The 22,112-nt window shown below is 35.7% G+C and overlaps 1 protein-coding gene across 2 annotated transcripts in view; it reads right to left on the minus strand.

Annotated features, from left to right (window-relative positions):
- The window catches only part of GNAI1 (G protein subunit alpha i1), a 727,470-nt gene that overhangs the window by 364,409 nt on the left and 340,949 nt on the right, over positions 1-22,112 (minus strand). For both annotated transcript variants that reach the window (XR_014067210.1, XM_081535819.1), the window contains exons 4-5: positions 5,398-5,607; positions 3,621-3,758 (exon numbers count right to left, since the gene is read on the minus strand). The gene's annotated coding sequence lies outside the window, so the exon portion shown is untranslated. The remainder of the gene's footprint in view (positions 1-3,620; positions 3,759-5,397; positions 5,608-22,112) is intronic.

The raw sequence follows: 22,112 nt of genomic DNA on the forward strand, positions 1-22,112 counted from the left end.
CAAAACTATGGTTTTTCCAGCAGTCATTTACAGATATGAAAATTGGACCATAGGAAGTCTGAGCACTGAAGAATTGAGGGTTTCAAATTATGGTGCTGGAGAAGATGCTGAGTGTCCCTTGGACTGCTAGGAGATCAAACCAGTCAATGCTAGCGGAAATCAACCCTGAATATTCATTGGAAGGATTGAAGCTGAAGCTCCAAATATTCTGGCCACCTGATGTGAAGAGCCAACTCATTGGAAAAGACCTTGATGCTGGGAAAGATTGAAGGCAAGAGGAGAAGGGAGTAACAGAGGATGAGATGGTTGGATGGCATCACCGACTCAATGGACTTGAGTTTGAACAAACTCTAGTAGGTAGTGAAGGACAGGGAAACCTGGCGTGCTGCAGTTCATTGGGTCACAAAGAGTTGGACATGACTTAGTGACTGAACAACAACAAGCCTGTCTGAGAATTAAGCTTTTTATTGATGCTTCTAATCTCTCCAATTATAAATTCACTTTTCTTTGATCAACAATCATCAAAAAGAACAAAAAAGCAGCATTCACCAACACAAATGAACCAACAAAAAGCTCAGCCTCTCTCTGTTAACCTACTTTTTTTGTTCATTCAGCACATTTTCTACATTCTCCATGTAATGAGGAGGACACAATGTGTTAATTACAAGACCATAAGGAATGTACAAGTAAGATTTTCAGTACTCTTTCACTGCTTTGATCTAATTGGACTTGAGAACTCATGGGATCTTTACTTTATCAAAGACACCGGTGAGTGTTTCACAGAATAAAGCACCATGCAGAAGATTTTGTGGAGTGGATTAGTCCTGGCTCTGCCCACCAAATATGTTCCAAATTTGGTTAAATATATTAATTTAAATATGCAAGATGTGTGGCAAAATCAACACAGAACAAGTGCAGTGAATGCTCTCTGTCTAGGCATATCATTTCCAAATTGCAGCAATTCAAAGATACAAGGAAAATACTGAACAAATCAAGAGAAAATGGCACATGATATACAGGGGACAATATTTTAAATGATTGTGACCTTCACATCAGAAGCCATGGAAGGCAGAGGCAGTGGAATAACATCATTAAAGTAATGGAAAAACAAACAAATAGTTAGCAACCCAGATTTCCACATGTAGTTGATAGCTGGCACTCATCTTTGAGAAACTATGCAATTAGAGATAGTTTCAGATAGAATGAAACTAGGAGACAGTGTCACGTGAAGACGTGAATTGCAAGAAATGCTAAATGATATCCTTCAAGAACCCAAATACTGGAGCATTTTGAGATTTGGTTTTAGGTTAAATTACTGTGCTTTAAAAGTTTTTTTTAATGTCTTAGTTTATTTTTAAATGTGTGAAGTACAAAATACGTTACTTTGGGGGCCAAGTAGTCTCCCTGCCATCAGTGGACTGTAGTGAAAAGTAATGTGCTTTCAAAGGCAGTGAGGACAAATACTATGGGCAGCACACAGAGTTACAATGTGCACTTGCTTTTTCCTTCTGATACTTTAAAAAGTATTTTTTATACCAAATATTACAGAGGTCATGAAGTCAAGATATGAAGACAAGTGAACTTTCTTGAAGATTTGTGTTGAAGGAAAATTGAAATTGAGATGACAGTTGATGAAATATGTAATCTGTGATTCATCTGTCCTCTTTGCAATTCTAGAATTCCCTTTTCAACTCATTTTGTCAGCATTCAGAAGTCTCAAAGGACTCAAAACTGAGCTGAAGACCTTAAAAATGGCACAGATGAAATACAAGAACACATACACATTTTTCCTCATCAGTGATCTCCAGACAATAGTGGTAGGGGTGAATTTTTCAATAAAAATGATACATTCTTAATATTTTTACACATATGTGAAAATTCTAGCATAAAGGATATCACAGGAGGTATTGGATGTAGATGACCGCAAGGTCTCTACACTTCACCTGAATGTGTACAATATTAACTCTGATTGAGCTATGAACAAAGATATATACCTCTGAAGAACTTATTAGAAATACAAAGAGCTATATGTATAAAGTCAGTACATATTAGTATGCATCATTAAAAGAGTTTCTATAGTATGCAGGCTAAGTTGCTTCAGTTGTGTCTGACTGTTACGACACCCATGGACTGTAGTCTACCAGGCTCCTCTGACCCTGAGATTCCCCAGGCAAGAATACTGGAGTGGGTTGCTATGCCCTCCTCAAGGGGATCTTCCCAACTCATGGATGGAACCCACATATCTTTTGACAGGTGGGTTCTTTACCACTACAACCACCTGGGAAGCCTATAAAGCTAATAAACATATAGAAAATAATCAAAGTAACTATTCAAGGAGATAGAAGAAAAGAGTAAAGCAAAAATAGAATGGACAAAAAGAAAACAGTAAAATGGGACAATAAAACCAAACCATATCAGTATCACATTAAATATTAATGAACAAAGCACTCCCTGTTATATATGATACAGATAATCATAAGAGGGCTTCCCTGGTGGCTCAGTGGTAAAGAATCTGCCTGTAATGCAGGAGCCTCAGGAGACATGGGTTCAAAACCTGGGTCAGAAAGATCCACTGGAGAAGTGGGAGGGCAACCCACTACATTATTCTTGCTTGGAGAATCCCATGGACAGAGGAGCCTAGCCGGCTATAGTCCATAGGGTCACAAAGATTTGGACGTGACTGAAGTGACTTAACACACATGAAATCATGAGATTACAAAACAAACACCAAAATATAAAGTATTCAAAAAAGATTCGCTTTCAACATACTAACAAAGGTAAGTAGAAAGTAGAGTTGGGAAAAGATATGAAATTTCAAGAATATACATGATAGCATATATAATAAAGTCAGAATAAAAGATTCTTCAAGACAAGAGTACTACAAGTGATAAAATGGATTATTTCATGATGATAAAATATTTTTATTAATAAAATAAAGGACAAAGATCCCTTCATCATATCAAGAGATGCAGAAAAAACATTTGACAAAATTCAACATTTATTCATAATAAAAATGTTAACACTTCAAAGTCAGAAAGAAGGCATAGATGCCTACTCCTACCACTTCTATTTGAGATTGCAATGGAGGACCTAGCAGTTGAAATATAGCAGGAAAAATAAGTAAATAAAAGGCAGTGAGATTAGAGAGATAGAAAGAAAATTGTCTCTATTTGCTGCTGGTATGATTGCTTATATAGAAAATCCTAAGAAGTACACAAAAACCAACTAGAATTAAGTGAATTTAGGTCAGACCATAGTAGATTGAATGCACAAGTCAACTGGGCGTTGTATACCAGCCACAAGTGGCTGAAACAGGACTTTTTAAAATTCCATTTAAAATAGTATCAAAACCATTATTTGTTACCTAAATATTTATATGCTCAGCATAAAAATGAGCTAACTGCTGATATACACAATAATATGTCTAAATTTGTAACTCTTTGCACTGAGAAGAGCCTGTTACAAAAGTATTCATTTTTGATTCTATTTATATTAATATCTAGAAAATACAAACTAATCTATACTGACCAAAAAATCTGTGATTGCTTGGGATACAGAGGGAGGGACGGACCCTAAAGGGGCTTAAGGTATCTTTTGAAGGTAATGGAAATGTTGCGTACCTCGATTTGGCAGTGGTTTTACAACGTATACATGTTGTGCATGCTCAGTCTCTTTGCATCCTTATGGGTTGTAGACTACCAGGCTTCTCTCCATGGGATTCTCCAGGCAAGAATACTGGAGTGGGTTGCCATTTCCTTCTACAATAGATATTATAAGTGCAGAGTTAAGATGGTGACAGTTGCCCATACCTCATTAGCTCGTCCAAAATCAATTTTTAAATGACCACGCAAACAGGCAGAAAAGACAATTACAGAAAACACAAGAAACAAAGGACCTATATCTTCACGTGATGCCAGAATTGTCTCTGTCTGCCACTTCCATCAATGTCCATGAATATAGCCCATTATTCCTCTTTCTCCTATCAATTACCACCCATATGAACAAACCTATTTGTACTTTTCATTACATCATCAACTCTATTACCAACTTACAAAAGATCTGGGAACAGAGGGAAATAGCCTTAGTGCATGGAACATTTGTGGAAAGACAGGTTGAATGGATTTCACTTAAAGTATTTACTCTACATTTCACCTGGTCAGTTTCTTAGATCTATAGCTTTGGGGAGGTGTACAAATTTATAGTGTGGCTGTCAGTTCAGTTGATATGAAAAATCTTTAGTCCAATTTCTGCCACATAGAATAAGTTCATCTAGTACAACTTGGAAGTATTAATATATCTGTAAAAATTTCTCTTGACCTCATTGCTTACTAGCTTTTAAAGAAAATGAGATGGCCTGGAAGGTCCAAGGAAGTCTGCATTTTCCTTCCTTTTCCAGATAGGTATGTAATATTCTATTTCTGGAGTTAGATGCTGGTTACACAGGTGGGCTCAGTTTGTGAAAATTCATTGAACTTTTCATTCATGATACAAACAGAATTCTGTATATATATATTATATCTCAATTAAAAAGTTAAAAGCATTAATCATAATCTTAAGTATAGTAATAATAATAATCATAAGAATAGCAATAAAGTCATATTTCTCTGCATTTCATGATAAATTATATATGACCTTCTCCGGGTAAGAAAGAGGGATATAAATTCTGAAAGCTAAGAATGATTATACCTCTCAAGCAATACTCTACAGTTCGTATCATGTAGAAAATTGGTTCTTATATAAATACATTTGGAAGATGGCCCAATGGCTTCCTCTGGCTCAGTCAGTAAAGAATCTACCTGCAATACAGGATACTGCCTGTTCTGCAGGAGTCATGGGTTTGATCCCTGGGTCAGGAAAATCCTCTAGAGAAGGAAATGGCAACCCACTCCAGTATTCTTGCCTAGGAAATCCCATGGATGGAAGAGCCTGGGGTGCTACAGTCCATGGGGTCCCAAGAGTTGGACAAGATTTAGTGACTAAACCACCACTGCCATATACTATACTCTAACTTGAAGATTCCTGATTCACAGTAATAAATACAAAGCCTTGAAAGTATTTATCATAAATGTAACTGTCGAGCTTTATTTAACACAAAACTCAGATGTGTTCTATAGAACAATAATTCTTCTGCATATTCATACGTGATATAAGAAAACAAAAACTCCTGTGGTCAGATAAATTTGAGCATTAGTGGGTTAAATAAAATGTAATAATTTTCTTTACTAAAGTATCTCACCAAATGAAATTTACTACCATTTCCAAGATATTATATTTATGTATATAAATTTTAGAGACAAATTTTTTCCCTGCCATCATCTAAAATTAACTGGAAAAATCATATTACAGAACAAAGTTTCAGCCACTATGTTAAGCTATGTGTTAGGGAAAGATTCTTACCCATGCTTCCAGAGTTTCATTGCAGACATTTGTAGCTACTTTGAATTATTCAGCAGAACCTTTCAGGATGAGGGTTTCTTGGGAGACATTCGTTTTAGAGTATATGACCCTTCACATGAAACAGCTCTAAAAATGGCATTTCCAGCTTCTCCAGCATTCACCCATGCTCACAGGAGAGTCATACATCCAGTGTTTCTGCTTCCTACAAACCTGCACAACAGGAATAGGGTCAGAATAGGACATAACAAAAGTAAGAAAAATGTGCTTTATGAACTCAGCAGTTGTACAAAGAACTGCGCTGAAATAATTTGAATTTAAGGACTAGTGTCTGAAAGACTGTAGCAATTTCCCTGAAATTAGCATACCGAAACAGACACTTGAAAGTGACCAGTTTATGTGAATTAGCATAGCATACATAAATAAGTAAGGGATACAGGAAAAAAACTTGCTTATGATTAAAACAAGACCAGAGACATCAAAATAGCTATTTCATAACAGAAGTTACTTTTATGTGTTGATATCTCAGTAAACATAGTCAAACTAGTTTTAATATTGCAGTATTACTTTGGTTTTATTAATGTTATCTTTGGGAGGCTAGAAAAATAGGAACATGTTAAGTGATAAACTGCAACTCTTAAAATATCTTATGTTATAGTTTTGAATTTAGAACTTTAAACATTCTATGTAAATTATAAAAATACAATTTAAAAAATACCCCAAATAATCCATCAATTTGATCACATAACTCCTCTGACCAGTATTATTTTAACATTATTTTAAAACAGTATTTTAATTGATGTTGCCATTGGGTATGTTTTAAAGATCAAAAATAACACCAAGGAAATTTGAAGCTGAATTGGTCACTCTTAGTAAAAATATTGGTATTAAGTGAATATATATTAGTAGATAATAGAGATAATATACAAAGCAATAATTAAATCAGTAGTTTTAGAATAGAGAAATGAAAAGCAAATATAAAGAAGTTAAATAAAATCCCGGTAATGTTTCTTTTGATTTAAAAATATCAGCATAAACTTATTATTAATCTTCCCTCTTAAAAATGCATCCTTCCTAGCTCTGCTTGTTGAGAATGCATAAAAGCAATGACATCACAGAAGCAGTCGTACACTAGAACAAGTATTTAAGTATCTAAACACTAGTACTCACTAAAAGAAATAAGACTCTTTTTGAAAAATTGTTTTCAGAACTGGGAGAAAGAAATACAGAAGATAGCCATGAAATATCTTGTTGTCTATGGAAGCAAGAAATCTGCCCAAAACTACTGAGATCACCTCCAAAGGACTTAGAAGTCAAATTGAATAGGTTTTTCATGGCCAAAGATAAAACAATTGGGGCAATCAAAAATAAGAATTACAGTGAAGTGAAGCATAAAATACATAGAAATCCAAGAATTAAAAAAAAAAATCACTTATGAGTCACTTTTGCCTGGAATCTCCTCAGAGACTACTATCCTAGGGTAATTATTAATACCACCCCATCTCAGAAGTGTTTCAGTTTAGAGGTTAAATTATCTGGTAATGCTGCCTTTTTAGAATGCTGATGTAATAATTCATTATTCTGCAAATTGTCAAATATAAGAAAAGAAATTATATTACTTTATAATATAAACTGTTTCAGAGTAGCCAAATATTTGATAAGGTTAATTTCCTTTCATAGAAGAAGTCCAACTAATACAGCAGAAAGAATGATAGAAGATTAAAATCATTTTACAAGCACAAATTAAATAATGGATCTAGATAATAATATTTACTAGATGCTACAAAAACCACATGAAATGTTACTGGTGAACTTAGTAATGCACAGAGTGGCTGACAACTAAAAACACTGATCTGTCTTGGGAAAACCAGACTGTATGTACCTATGATGTAATGTTAAAGAAAGATAACAATAACCCACAAATTTTTCTTGCCAAAATTCAAACTTCCAGATTGAATTACAGGAAATTGAAAGAAGAGAAGGATGTTGAATAATGTAGAGAGAACAAGTCAAATACAGAGTGTGGAATATGGTACAAAATGATTAACCAAATTTCTTAAAAAAAAAAAATAAATGGCTTGTCTTCATTGGTGAATTTTTCTAAACATTAAAGGAAGAAATCATACTAATTCTGTGCAAAGTCTTCCAGACAATAGAAGAGACAATATTTAATCTGATACCCAAACCACACAAAGCCTAGTATCTCTGGTGGGGAGGGGGAAGCCTTAATCATGGGAGTAAGGACAACAAATAATTTTGTCCCTATGCTGCTGCTGCTGTTGCTAAGTCGCTTCAGTCGTGGCCGACTGTGCGACTCCATAGACGGAAGCCCACCAGGCTCCCCCGTCCCTGGGATTCTCCAGGCAAGAGCACTGGAGTGGGTTGCCATTTCCTTCTCCAATGCATGAAAGTGAAAAGTGAAAGTGAAGTCTCTCAGTCGTTGTCCGAGTATTTGCAACCCCATTCACTATACAGGGCACTGAAGAAAATCCATCAAAAGGGAAACAAAGCAATAAAAACCATATCCTGGGAAAGGGCAGACAGTATAAACTGGGGACAGAACTGCAGCCTGAGGAGGAGCAGGAGCATTAAAGGGGCCACTCTGTCAAGTGTTTGGCCCTGCATATTTAATTAACTTTCCCTTTTTCCCCAAGGATCAATGTGTAGGGTAATAATAATAGATCTGTTTCTCAATGATAGTACCTTTTCAAATTGAAATGTTGATAAGGAAAGCTATTCTTCGATTTTTTCTGACTAAAGTTTTCCATTTATGCACATCTGTTTAGTAACTTAATGATGGGGAAGTTTGCATATTTTCCAAAAAATGAACTATTTCTTTTGCTAGTTACATTTAACTTTAAATATCCTTTAAAAACACAAAATCAAGAGGACAGTTCACACAAGTCAAATTGCTTGAGTATTCTCTGTTTTATTCATCTGTTGAGAATTCACCTGACATTGGTTTTAATCCATCGAGGACATAGCTCATTTGACATTTTATATTAGTTTGGGGAATCACTTCAGATCATAGACAACTCCTCAAAATAGAAAAAAAAAAATACCATTACAAGTAACTGTAAAATGTTCATCTCCTTATTTTATTCCTACTCTGGAATGAGCTTCTATCTCCTTTCTAACCATTTGGTGAGGGAGAAAAACACTGATGTTGTGGGAATGAGAACTAGAGGCTAAGAGTGCAAAGGCCCCTTGGAAGGCCATCATCAAAATCATAGGTATAAAATGGATGACACCTCTAGTTCCTTTTTTCACTTCAACACTAATATATGACTTAGGAATAGGGAGAATTAATCATAAAAATGTTTAATAAGACAAAAATATCTTTTGTTCCCAGTACGGATTATAGCTTTCCTAAAAAGTTATTTTTTCTTAATTCAATTTGTGTGTGTTTAAGATCTTATTTACATAAAGAAAACAACCACAGTGATAATTAAAATTTCCTCAGAAATTACTTAATCACTCAACTGTTAACATAAATTGAATCAATTTTAAACTAATGAACTGTAGAAATAGCTGTAGAATTGAATGATATTACAGATGACTAAAATCTAGTCTAAATTAATTTACACTAAAAGCTTTACTTAATTAAAATGCAAGCTTTAAATAAGTGTCATTTTTTGCTTACAAGTCTTATTGAAAACAAGTAATGGTCTCTAAATATAGTGGAGAAAGACATTCTCTTATAGTCTCATGAAAAATAATATGAGTGGTTTGTTTACAAATGGTTGCTATCTTCAAAACTCTACATTTACGTCCTTACCTAAAAGTCATGTTAATTTTAACTGCTTTGCAATCAATTTGTATCAACAAAATTATGTTTCAGATTATACCCTGAATATATAACGTTACTTTTGCCTCATTATCCAAGTCTTTGGAGCTTCTAAGTAATCAATCATGCATTTGCCTTTTACTTGTTTCATGGTTAATTGCAGATAACAAATAGAAGTGTTCATCTTTCTTCATGTATATTTTTCTAAGGAATCCATTGTGAAGTACATGAAAAATTATACCTATCTTAATTTTGAGATTGTTAATATTCAGCTCAGAAAACTAAAACTCAAAATAGGAATTTTTTTAATATTGTGCTTTGTATTTGGAGTGATTCAAGGATAATAATAGACAAATTACAATTTAGATTTATTTTCTAAGTTGGTTGTAAAAATAATGAATTTTGTCAGTAGGATAAGACTTACTATAAAAAAGAATTCATGTTTTATCACATTTATTGGGAAATACTTGACAAAAAAGAAGACACAAAATTTTTCTTTGTCATTTATTACATTTTAGATTCTATGTTCATTAGCCCTATTAATGTTATTTTATCCTATTGAAAGGGAAGATGCATTAATTTCAAAAATGAAAAGTGGTTAAAAGTTTTTATACTGTCCAGAGTGAAACCAACTTTATCTAATAGATTTTTTATGATTCCATATTCAATATTAAGAGCTTCCCTGGTGGCTCATACAGTAAAGAATCTGTCTCAGCAAAGGAAACCTGGATTAGATCATTGGGTTGGGAAGACTCCCTGGAGAAGTTTTCCTGGAGAAAGGAATAGCTACCCACTCCAGTATTTTTGCCTGGAGGATTCCATGGACAGAGGAGCCTGGTGGGCTGTAGTCTATGGGATTGCAAAGGATTGGACACAACACAGCGATTTACACACACACATACTTAATATTATTTTCTGTTACAAGTTAATTTTGAAACAAATGGACAATTTTTTAATACTGTTAATGGGGTTTAATACCCTTTGGGGAAAGGTGTTACCTAACGGATAAGGAAACATAATGCTACATACATATCACTTAGCGTGTCACTTAGCAGATTGTGTGGTAATGGGTTATCTTCTCATTTATCTTCTTCCCTAGAGTTCCTAGATCTTCCTGAAGATAGAACAAAGGTCTTTTCTTATCCCTGTCTCCAAACCCTAGCATAATGCCTAAAGCAAAAATGCTCGAGTCTAAATCAGAGTCTAATACTGAGTCAGTGCTAGTAACACAGTAGGTTTTTTTGGTCCATGCTCAAGTGTCGCCTGACTGGAGTCTTACCTGATCATGCCATTTAAAACAGGAATTCTCCCCAAAGGCATCTACCACTCCGTCCTCTCTTTTATTAAAACTTTTGTATTTAGCACTTATTACTATATGACATTTTATACAGATTACTTTTGTTCTGTGTGTTCCCTGTATCATCAGTGAATAGTTGTGGAATTAATGAAGAGATGAAAGAGGAAGCAAAGGAAATTCAAATAGTTCATGAAGCAATATCATCATGTGAGAATTTTTTTTAAGTGACTTACTATTATGTTTCTGATGTTCTTTTTTTTTCCTCTGGATCCTGATGTTTCTATTTTGTAGTTCTACAACAACTTCTACCCAGAGAGTTTTGGTGCTATTTGTGAAAGGGACTAACATTGAAAATAGTTATTATTTCCAATATAAGACTAAACAATTTAGTTAATATCTATAAAACTTATTACAAGCTATTAAATTTTAAAAGAAAAAAGTCATCAATGTTTTACAAGTAACAAACACAAGCTAGTCTTTCTATACTCTGCACCAGTACTGTCCAAGAAAACATTTTGCAGGGATGAAAATGTTCTGTATCTGTGCTGTCCTACATGGTAGAAGCTAGACACAAGTGGTTATTGAGCACTTGAAATATGGTGAAAATATCTATCATTTTAGACAAGCACAGATTTATTATTCTCCTAATATATGATCAGAAATTTTAAAAGAAATAAGGCAACAAGAGTACTGAATTTTATAAAAACATTAAGAGGTTAATTTTTACCAATAATGATATTTCTTTGTAAATTTGTTATGGAAAAGTAATTTCAATCACTTAAGAATTATTGTGAAGAGTTTTGCTTGTCATCTATTATAAAGGACAGAGTAAGATATATAATATATTGTCACCCTGCTTATTTAACTTATATTCAGAGTACATCATGAGAAACCCTGGGCTGGAGGAAGCACAAGCTGGAATCAAGATTGCTTGGAGATATATCAATAACGTCATATATGCAGATGACACCACCCTTATGGCAGAAAGTGAAGAAGAACTAAAGAGCCTCTTGATGAAAGTGAAAGAGGAGAGTGAAAAAGTTGGCTTAAAGCTCAACATTCAGAAAACTAAGATCATGGCATCTGGTCCCATCACTTCATGGGAAATAGATGTGGAAAAAGTGGAAACAGTGGCTGACTTTATTTTTTTGGGCTCCAAAATCACTGCAGATGGTGATTGCAGCCATGAAATTAAAAGACACTTACTCCTTGGAAGGAAAGTTATGACCAACCTAGACAGCATATTGAAAAGCAGAGACATTATTTGCCAACAAAGGTCCATCTAGTCAAGGCTATGGTTTTTCCAGTAGTCATGTATGGATGTGAGAGTTGGACAATAAAGAAAGCTGAGTGCAGAAGAATTGATACTTTTGAATGTGGTGTTGGAGAAGACTCTTGAGAGTCCTTTGGACTTCAAGGAGATCCAACCAGTCCATCCTAAAGGAGATCAGTCCTGAGTGTTCTTTGGAAGGACTGATGTTGAAGCTGAAACTCCAATACTTTGGCCACCTGATGCAAAGAGCTGACTCATTGGAAAAGACCCTGATGCTGGGAAAGATTGAGGGCAGGAGGAGAAGGGGACGACAGAGGATGGGATGGTTGGATGGCATCACCAACTCAATGGACATGAGTTTGGGTAGGCTCTGGGAGTTGGTGATGGACAGGGAATCCTGGTGTGCTGTGGTTCATGGGGTCGCAAAGAGTCATACATGACTGAGCAACTGAACTGAACTGAACTGAACTGAACTGAGAGTATACAAAAATAGATACTATAAAAAATGATTTTAAATGCTAAAAATGACCAAAATATTTTTTTAAATAAACAGAAATAAAAATTTGACCTGAAAGATTTTATGGCCATAAAATGAATAGAAAATAGAAATTAGAGACTTGCTTTGTGAATTGCGCTGGTCTGAGTCTAGTTCATTCACTAAGCCAATGACAAAGACATTGTCCATTGTGATTAAACCTGCAAGACTCAGTTTATTAAAATAGCTGGGCTCTTCTGAAAGCGCCAGTTAATAAAAAAAATAATAAAACTGTATTATACAATTTACTAAGAAGAGATGAAACTCTCAGATTACAAAATAAATGACGGTGTTTCTAGAAATTTTCTGGAAATCAAATAAGCATTGTTAAACAAATATAACAATCTAGTAATGTGGAAAATAGAAAAATAGTATACAAAAATTGGCATCTCTCCTGTAGATATTGGATTGCAACAGTTAGCAACTGGAAAGTGCAGTGGAGAAAATCCCAATGAAAATAGCATCAAAACTTTCAAAATACTAACAAACACCCATAGCAAGAGATGCTAAATACTTATTGATATTGAAAAGAAATGACTGGTAAGAAACATCATGCTCTGAAATGGAAAGACTGACTATAAAAGAAGTTAACCATCCTTGTATTAAACTATAAAACTCATGTAATTCCACTCAATATCCTAATGAGATACGTGTATATTTATATGTATGTGCATCATATATACATATATATGTATGTGTATAAATATGTATATGTTGTTTAAAATGGTTCTCAAGTTGTTAAGTTTATGTGGAAAAGTAATTTTAAGGATAGTCAATGATATTTCACAAAAGGAAATAATTAAGAGGAACTTACTCTAGCTTATATCATAACAAAATATAAAATTACTTAGATGAGCAATGTGATAATCTATGAGTACATCCCCCGGTGAGGTACACAGTTTTATATATGAATTATATACACAAAGTTCCTTTGTGAACTTATAGCATGGCCTCAGTTGTGTACACAAAGTTCCTTTGAGGACACATAGTATGTCCTGCCTTCTTAAATCTCCTGATGCTCAGGAATTCATTCTGCCTTCTTAAGTCTCCTGAACCCCATTAAATTAATAGATCTTCTTAATTTCCTGACCCTCATTTAAACAATAAGCCCCATTACATCACCTAACTGCCTTTGATCCATTTGGCCCCCTTAAAACTTGGGACTGCCGAGGGTTCCATCAGGCCCCTTGTATCATATGGTTCTCATGGATTAAATGAGCCTTTAAACTATCACAACCCCATTAAATCAATTGTCCTTCTTAAATTTTCTGACATTCTTTAAACCGATCAAATACATCAGTTTTCCCAGCCCAGATTAAATTAATAAACCCCCTTAAGTTTCTGATCCCTATATTTCCCTCTTAAGTCTCTGGACATCATTAAGGATGATTGATTTAATTAAGAGTTACAATATTTAAGAAACCAGATTGACTCAATGGGAATGTTGTTCCCCTGACATGAGGGACATCTCAAAACTGACCTATTTAATTTCCTTTAAGAAGAATGAATCACAGTTTCTCAGTTCTTCTTATGTAAGTAATTTTGGATTACATTCTGAACATTGTTATAGCTGTATTGTTGGTGCTTACATTCTGTATATTCCTATAAAGGGTGTTTTTATTTTGAAAGTAAAAAATTATCTTGATTATGATCAAATTGCATTTTCTTGCTTGTTGGAGACAGCACCTCAAATCTTAGTTTCCTCTGTTTAGCCTTTGTTGAAAGTTGCTTTTAAGTCTTCTCCATACTTGTATGCTTCAGTGGTTAGCCAGAGATGTCAGGACAGTTCATATGCAGAACTTGGGGATTCCTTCTGTGGCTCTCTCCTTTCCAGGTTTCCCTCCTTGCTTTCTAGGAGTCTGATTGGCCTGGCTTTATCTTCTGATTCTTAGGCTAGAAAAATGTGTATGTTTCTACCAGAGTTTTAACTTCCCTGGGCCATACTGGGATTGTGGCCTGCCTTCAAACTAATGTCATAAAAATGGGAAACCATCCATGTTGTAACCATCTTCCAAGTTTTATATCCTTTACAAAACAAAACAAAGCAAAACACAGACATGCAAGCTTTTCTCACTTTTATCTTTTTAAAAGTTTATACAAATTTTATGGTTGTTTTCTTTGAGATAATTCATTTCTTAGAAAAAAAAATTTTTGGTCATATTTGAAGAACTCCTCAGGATAGAAAAATGTAACCCTTTTTCTCAGAAGGCAGAAATATCTCACTTGGATAGATTCCGAAACATGTAATTTGTGTGAAAAGATTATCTAAGGCATTAGATATCTATCAGAGCAAGATTTCCAAAAAGGAGGCATCCCAAAATACAAAGAATTATATCAATGGACCAAAAGATCAGAATTAGGTAGAATCTTTAAAAAGACTTAAGTATTTTTTTCCAACTGGATAAATAGCTTGTAATTAACTGAATTTTGTTTTAGTTGTTTCCTGTACTCCCTACAGATGGTACAATATAAATTGTCTGTCTTAGAAACAAGCAAAGAGAGAGGCATTGTCTGAACACAGGGCTCTCAAGACTTTAATGTGCAAGTCTACTTGTTGGGTAATACTGACAGTTGGGTATTTAGGCAGTTTATCTTGAATTAGGCATGGTGAGAATGCCAAATATGATATTACCTGAAGTCACATGAAATGATAGCTGACCATAAATTCCATAACTGAGTAGCTTCAGTTCAGTTTAGTTGCTCAGTCATGTCTGACTCTTTGCAATCCTATGGACTGCAGCACGCCATGCCTCCCTGTCCATCACCAACTTCAAATATGCTAGTCATTAAATTTGCTGCTTAATCTTTGTTGAAGAAACAGGGCATCATGAGTATGACGTACCAAAGCATAATATTTATGTTTTCCTACTCATAAACATACTTAGTGAAAGAAATATTGTTACAGAGTTAAATTGCAGTCTATTTCATTTCTGACTTAGTTTTAAAGGATGTCTTATAAGAGAACAATATTGTTCAGTCGTGAAGTTGTGTCTGACTCTTTGAGACCCCATGAACTGCAGCACACCAGGCTTCCCCGTCACTCACTATGTCCCTGAATTTGCTCAAACTCATGTCCATTGAGTCAGTGAGGCCACCCAACCATCTCATCCTCTGTCATCCCTGTCTCCTTCTGCCCTCAATCTTCCCCAGCATCAGAGTCATTTCCAATGAGCTGGCTCTTCGCATCAGGTGGCCAAATCATTAGAACTTCAGCATCAGTCCTTCCAATGAATATTCAGCGTTGATTTCCTTTAGGATTAACTGGTTTGATCTCCTTGCTGTCCAATGGACTCTGAAGAGTCTTCTCCAGCACCACAGTGGGAAAGCATCAATTCTTTGGCACTCAGCTTTCTTTATGGTCCAACTCTCATATCCACAGATGACTACTAAAAAAAACCACAGCTCTGATTGCACAGACCTTTGTCGGTAAGCTTTTTTAATACTCTGTCTAGGTTTGCCATAGCTTTTCTTCCAAGCTTCAAGCATCTGTTAATTTCATGGCTACAGTCACCATCTGCAGTCATTTTACAGCCCAAGAAAATAAAACCTGTCACTGTTTCCATTTTTTACCCTTCTATTTGCCATGAAGTGATGGGACTGGATACCGCGACCTTTGTGGTTTTAATGTTGAGTTTTAAGCCATCTTTTTCACTCTCCTGTTTCACCTTTATTGAGAGGCTCTTTAATTCTTCTTTGATTTCTGTCATTAAAGTGGTATCATCTGCATATCTGAGGTTGCTGATATCTCTCCTGGCAATCTTGATTCCAGCTTGTGATTCATCCAGCCCAGCCTTTCCAACAATGCACTCAGCATAGAAATTAAATAAACAGGGTGACAATATACAGCCTTGTTGAGTTCCTTTCCCAATATTGAACCAACCCGTTGTTCCATGTAAGACTCCAATGGTTACTTCTTGACCTGCATACAAGTTTCTCAGGAGACAGGTAAGCTGGTCTGGTATTCTCATCTCTTTTAAGAATTTTCCATAGATTGCTGTGATTCATACAGTCAAAGGTTTTAGTGTAGTCAATGAAGCTAAGTAGAGGTTTTTGTTGCAATTCCTTTCTTTCCAAGATCCAGCAGGTGTTGGCAATTTGACCTCTGGTTCCTCTGCCTTTTTAAAATACAGCTTGTATATCTGGAAGTTCTCAGTTCACATACTGCTGAAGCCTAGCTTGAAGGATTCTGAAAATTATCTTGCTAAGAGAACATAATGTAACTTTTTATTTCAAAATCTTTTAACCAAATCATTATTTCAAACATTACCAATTATCATCCTATTTCATCAGTCCATGTTAAAGGTCTAGATTTAATTTACTATTAATACTTTGGAATTAAAATAATTTCTAAAAAATAATTTTTCTATTACATTATACCCAAGAATAATTTGTTTAAAAGACTTCTAATACTTAGAAATGGTTTTTGCTTTTTCAAAGGATTTTGATCATCAAAAGTTATCAGAGAACTAACAGCTATAAAAAGAGAAAGGGCTTGGATATTTTGGGAAAAAAACAGAATTTATTTTAATTAAATGTCTCATGTTTCAAACAACTAAGCTCATAAATTTCAGGCAATGTTTTCTCAGTTATCTATTTATTAATCAAAAAGATTTCCTCAATTATTCATTCATTATTTACTTTTATTAACCTTCAGTTTGGGGGTTTGTATTTTCATATACATCCTTTGCATTACAACATGGTTGTGTGTGTTTTGGTGCACATATATATTTTTCCTTCCAAGAAATTCTTTGAAAAAAAATAGGGAGTGAATATTTTGCTGTGTTAGAATAGCATGCACCTGAATGATACTTTTTTCAGTCCTATTTGCTGTCCTATTTACTGCACTAGTGCTCACTAGTCTAATGAGACATGCAGGCCCTATGCCAGAGAGAAGCACCTGGCCTGAGGCCAGGACACTGCCTTTGTGGCCAGTTCTCAGTACACCACCTCTCTGAGTATAGGCTTAGAAACTGCCAGGATTAGCTGAATGGTAAAATATTTCAGATGTGTTGGAGAAAAACAATAAACCATCAAGATAAACACACCATCATTAGGGTGCTTGATGGGCATCCTTGAATAAGACGTTGGGCTCTGAAGAAGCTGAGGTTGAATGGTTCTATGAAGACCTACAAGACCTTCTAGAACTAACACCCGAAAAAGATGTCCTTTTCATCAAAGGGGACTGGAATGCAAAAGTAGGAAGTCAAGAAACTCCTGGCGTAACAGGCAAATTTGGCCTTGGAGTACAGAATGAAGCAGGGCAAAGGCTAATAGAGTTTTGCCAAGAGAACGCACTGGTCATAGCAAACACCCTCTTCCAACAACACAAGAGAAGACTCTACACGTGGACATCACCAGATGGTCAACACTGAAATCAGATTGATTATATTCTTTGCAGCCAAAGATGGAGAAGCTCTATACAGTCAGCAAAAACAAGACCAGGAGCAGACTGTGGCTCAGATCATGAACTGCTTACTGCCAAATTCAGACTTAAATTGAAGAAAGTGGCAAAAACCACTAGTCCATTCAGGTGTGACCTAGATCAAATCCCGTATGAGTATACAGTAGAAGTGACAAATAGATTTAAGGGACTAGATCTGATAGACAGAGTGCCTGATGAACTATGGACAGAGGATCGTGACATTGTACAGGAGACAGGGATCAAGACCATCCCCATGGAAAAGACATGCAAAAAAGCAAAACGGCTGTCTGATGAGGCCTTACAGATAGCTGGGAAGAGAAGAGAAGTGGAAAGCAAAGGAGAAAAGGAAAGATATTCGCATCTGAATACAGAGTTCCAAAGAATAGCAAGGAGAGATAAGAAAGCCTTCCTCAGCGATCAGTGCAAACAAATAGAGGAAAACAACAGATTGGGAAAGACTAGAGATCTCTTCAAGAAAATTAGAGATACCAAAGGAACATTTCATGCAAAGATAGGCTCAATAAAGGACAGAAATGGTATGGACCTAACAGAAGCAGAAGATATTAAGAAGAGGTGGCAAGAATACACAGAAGAACTGTACAAAAAAGATCTTCACGACCCAGATAATCATGATGATGTGATCACTCACCTAGAGCCAGACATCCTGGAATGTGAAGTCAAGTGGGCCTTAGAAAGCATCACTACGAACAAAGCTAGTGGAGGTGATGGAATTCCAGTTGAGCTATTTCAAATCCTGAAAGATGATGCTGTGAAAGTGCTGTACTCGATATGTCAGCAAATTTGGAAAACTCAGCAGTGGCCACAGGACTGGAAAATGTCAGTTTTTGTTCCAATCTCAAAGAAAGGAAATGCCAAAGAATGCTCAAACTACCGCACAATTGCACTCATCTCACATGCTAGTAAAGTAATGCTCAAAATTCTCCAAGCCAGCCTTCAGCAATACGTGACCCGTGAACTTCCAGATGTTCAAGCTGGTTTTAGAAAAAGCAGAGGAACCAGAGATCAAATTGCCAATATCTGCTGGATCATCGAAAAAGCAAGAGAGTTCCAGAAAAACATCTATTTCTGCTTTATTGACTATGCCAAAGCCTTTGACTGTGTGGATCACAATAAACTGTGGAAAATTCTGAAAGAGATGGGAGTACCAGACCATCTGACCTGTGTCTTGAGAAACCTGTCTGCAGGTCAGGAAGCAACAGTTCGAACTGGACATGGAACAACAGACTGGTTCCAAATAGGAAAAGGAGTCCGTCAAGGCTGTATATTGTCACCCTGCTTATTTAACTTCTATGCAGAGTACATCATGAGAAACGCTGGGCTGGAAGAAACACAAGCTGGAATCAAGATTGCCGGGAGAAATATCAATAACCTCAGATATGCGGATGACACCACCCTTATGGCAGAAAGTGAAGAAGAACTAAAGAGCCTCTTGATGAAAGTGAAAAAGGAGAGTAAAAAGGTTGGCTTAAAGCTCAACGTTCAGAAAACTAAGATCATGACATCCGGTCCCATCACTTCATGGGAAACAGATGGGGAAACAGTGGAAAGAGTGTCAGACTTTATTTTCTTGGGCTCCAAAATCACTGCTGATGGTGATTGAAGCCATGAAATTAAAAGATGCTTACTCCTTGGAAGGAAGGTTATGGCCAACCTAGATAGCATGTTTAAAAGCAGAGACATTACTTTGCCAACAAAAGTCCGTCTAGTCAAGGCTATGGTTTTTCCAGTAGTCATGTATGGATGTGAGAGTTGGACGGTGAAGAAAGCTGAGTGCCGAAGAATTGATGCTTTTGAACTGTGGTGTTGGAGAAGACTCTTGAGAGTCCCTTGGACTGCAAGGAGTTCCAATCAATCCATCCTAAAGGAGATCAATCCTGGGTGTTCATTGGAAGGGCTGATGTTGAAGCTGAAACTCCAGTACTTTGGCCACCTCAGCAAAGGCTTGACTCATTGGAAAAGACCCTAATGCTGGGTAGGATTGGGGGCAGGAGGAGAAGGGGACGACAGAGGATGAGATGGTTGGATGGCATCACTGACTCGATGAACATGGGTTTGGGTAGACTCCGGGCGTTGGTGATGGACAGGGAGGCCTGGCACACTGCAATTCATGGGGTCGCAGAGAGTCGGACACGACTGAGCGACTGAACTGAACTGAACTAAACCGGGCTGTGAATACTGTGTGTTTACTTTGCCCACAGGACATAAATGAATTTTGTAATTTGGTAACAAAGTAGAGGAGTAGAAGAGTATTGCTTTAGTCTTCAGCTGGTTTCCTGGGGAAAAAATAATATTATTTCAAAGTGAAAATATTGTGCTAAACATATTTCTTTACCAGTACCCAGCACAGTTTTTAGCATGTAAACTCTCACATTGTTATTTTATTCCAGTGTTTGGGGGAAAAGTGCTAATAAAAACAGGCTTTCCCTTACCATCTGAATAACAAACCATCAGTTGAAACCCTTTCCTCCCAAGTATTGTATGCTATAACAAGCAAACATTTGGAGACCCATTAGAGTTGAGCATACTAATTTAGTTCCCTTAATATATTCTGATCTTGAGTCTCAGTGAATGATTAACAATGAAGTGGTGCATAAAGATGTCTAAAATATATATATTTTTTCAAAAACAATATTTGTTATCATTTTACAAAAAAGAAAAAAGAAACATCACAAAATTGTGTATTGCCACAGAGTAGATCTTACCGATATCTCAGAGACCTGAAAACTCTGTGGATATTGAAAACCCACTGGATAGGATGATATGAAACCAGTTCTTATTCTGGCTGCTTTTAAAATACCATTTGAAAGTTAAACAAGAAAAAATTGGTAGTTTTTAAAAAATGCTGTTTAAAATTATGAAATTTTAGAATTAAAATTGAGTGAATCATAGAGATTTATTTGTGTTTTAACTAACTTCTCACATTTCACATTTATATATACATTACAAATATATGAGAGAAGTTAAGGAGCAAGTACACAAAAATATATTTGGCAGAACAATTATCATAATCTCAATCTTCTGGTTTTCTATATGCCATAATTTATACGGAAGAAAATTTAGATTTTCTTTCTTTTCTCTTTAGAGACTCACACATGAATTTTATATAATAATTTCAAATAAGAGAAACTGTTTTATGAAGAATATTAAAGCTGGCAAAACATATATAAGTTGGACAAAGTATTATGGTTTTCTCTGGATATATGCCCAGGAGTGTGATTGCTGGATCATATGGTAACTCTACTTTAGTTTTTTAAGGAATCTCCATAACGTCCTGCATAGTGGCTGTTACCAGTTTTCACTCCCACACACTTTCCAGCATTTATTGTTTGTAGACTTTTTGATGATAGCTATTCTGACTGTTGTGAAACTACCTCATTGTAGTTTTGATTTGCATTTTTCTAATACTTAGTGATGCTGAGAATCTTTTCATGTGCTTTTAAGACATCGGTATGCATTCTTTGGAGAAATGTTTATTTAGTTTTTCCATCTATGTTTTGATTGATGCTTGGTTTTTTGACATTGAGATACACAAGCTGTTTGTATATAGTGGAGATTAATCTCTTGTCAGTTGCTTCATTTGCAAATATTTTCTCCCATTCTGAGGGTTGTCTTTCTGTTTTGTTTATGATTTCCTTTGCTGTGCAAAAGAAAACCATAATTCAAAAAGATATATGCATGCTCCAATGTTTATTGCAATGCTATTAATAATAGTCAAGATTTGGAAGAAACTTAAATGTCCATTGACAGAGGAATGGATAAAGAAGATGTGATACATATAAAGAACAGAATATTACTCAACCATAAAAAGAATAAAATAATGCCATTTGCAGGAACATGGATGGACCTAGAGCTTGTCATTCCATGTGAAGTAAGTCAAACAGAGAAAGACAAATATTACATGACATTGCTTATGTATGGAATCTATAAAAAGTCTACAAATGAACTTATCTATGAAACAGAAATAGAATTAGATATGTAGAAAATAAACTTATGGTTACTGAGGGATAAAGAGGAAGAGGCATATATTGGAAGATTGGGATTGATACATACATGCTACTATATGTAAAATGTGTGTTGTGTGTATGTGAAGTTACTTCAGTTGTGTCTAACTCTGTGTGACCCTTTGGATTGTAGTCTTCCAGGCTCCTCTGTCCATGAGATTCTGCGGGCAAGAATACTGGAGTGGGTTGCCATGCCCACTTCCAGAGAATTTTTTCAACCCAGGGATTGAACCTACATCTCTTAAGTCTCCTGCATTGGCAGGCAGGCTCTTTACCTCTAGCACCACCTGGGAAGCCCCAAGAATACTGGAGTGGGTAGCCATTGCCTTCTCCAGGGGATCTTCCCAACCCAAGGATCAAACCCAGGTCTCCTGCATTGCTG

This window comes from Giraffa tippelskirchi, chromosome 10, assembly GCF_054371585.1.
Source record: "Giraffa tippelskirchi isolate mGirTip1 chromosome 10, T2T-mGirTip1v1.2.pri, whole genome shotgun sequence".
Taxonomy (NCBI): domain Eukaryota; kingdom Metazoa; phylum Chordata; class Mammalia; order Artiodactyla; family Giraffidae; genus Giraffa; species Giraffa tippelskirchi.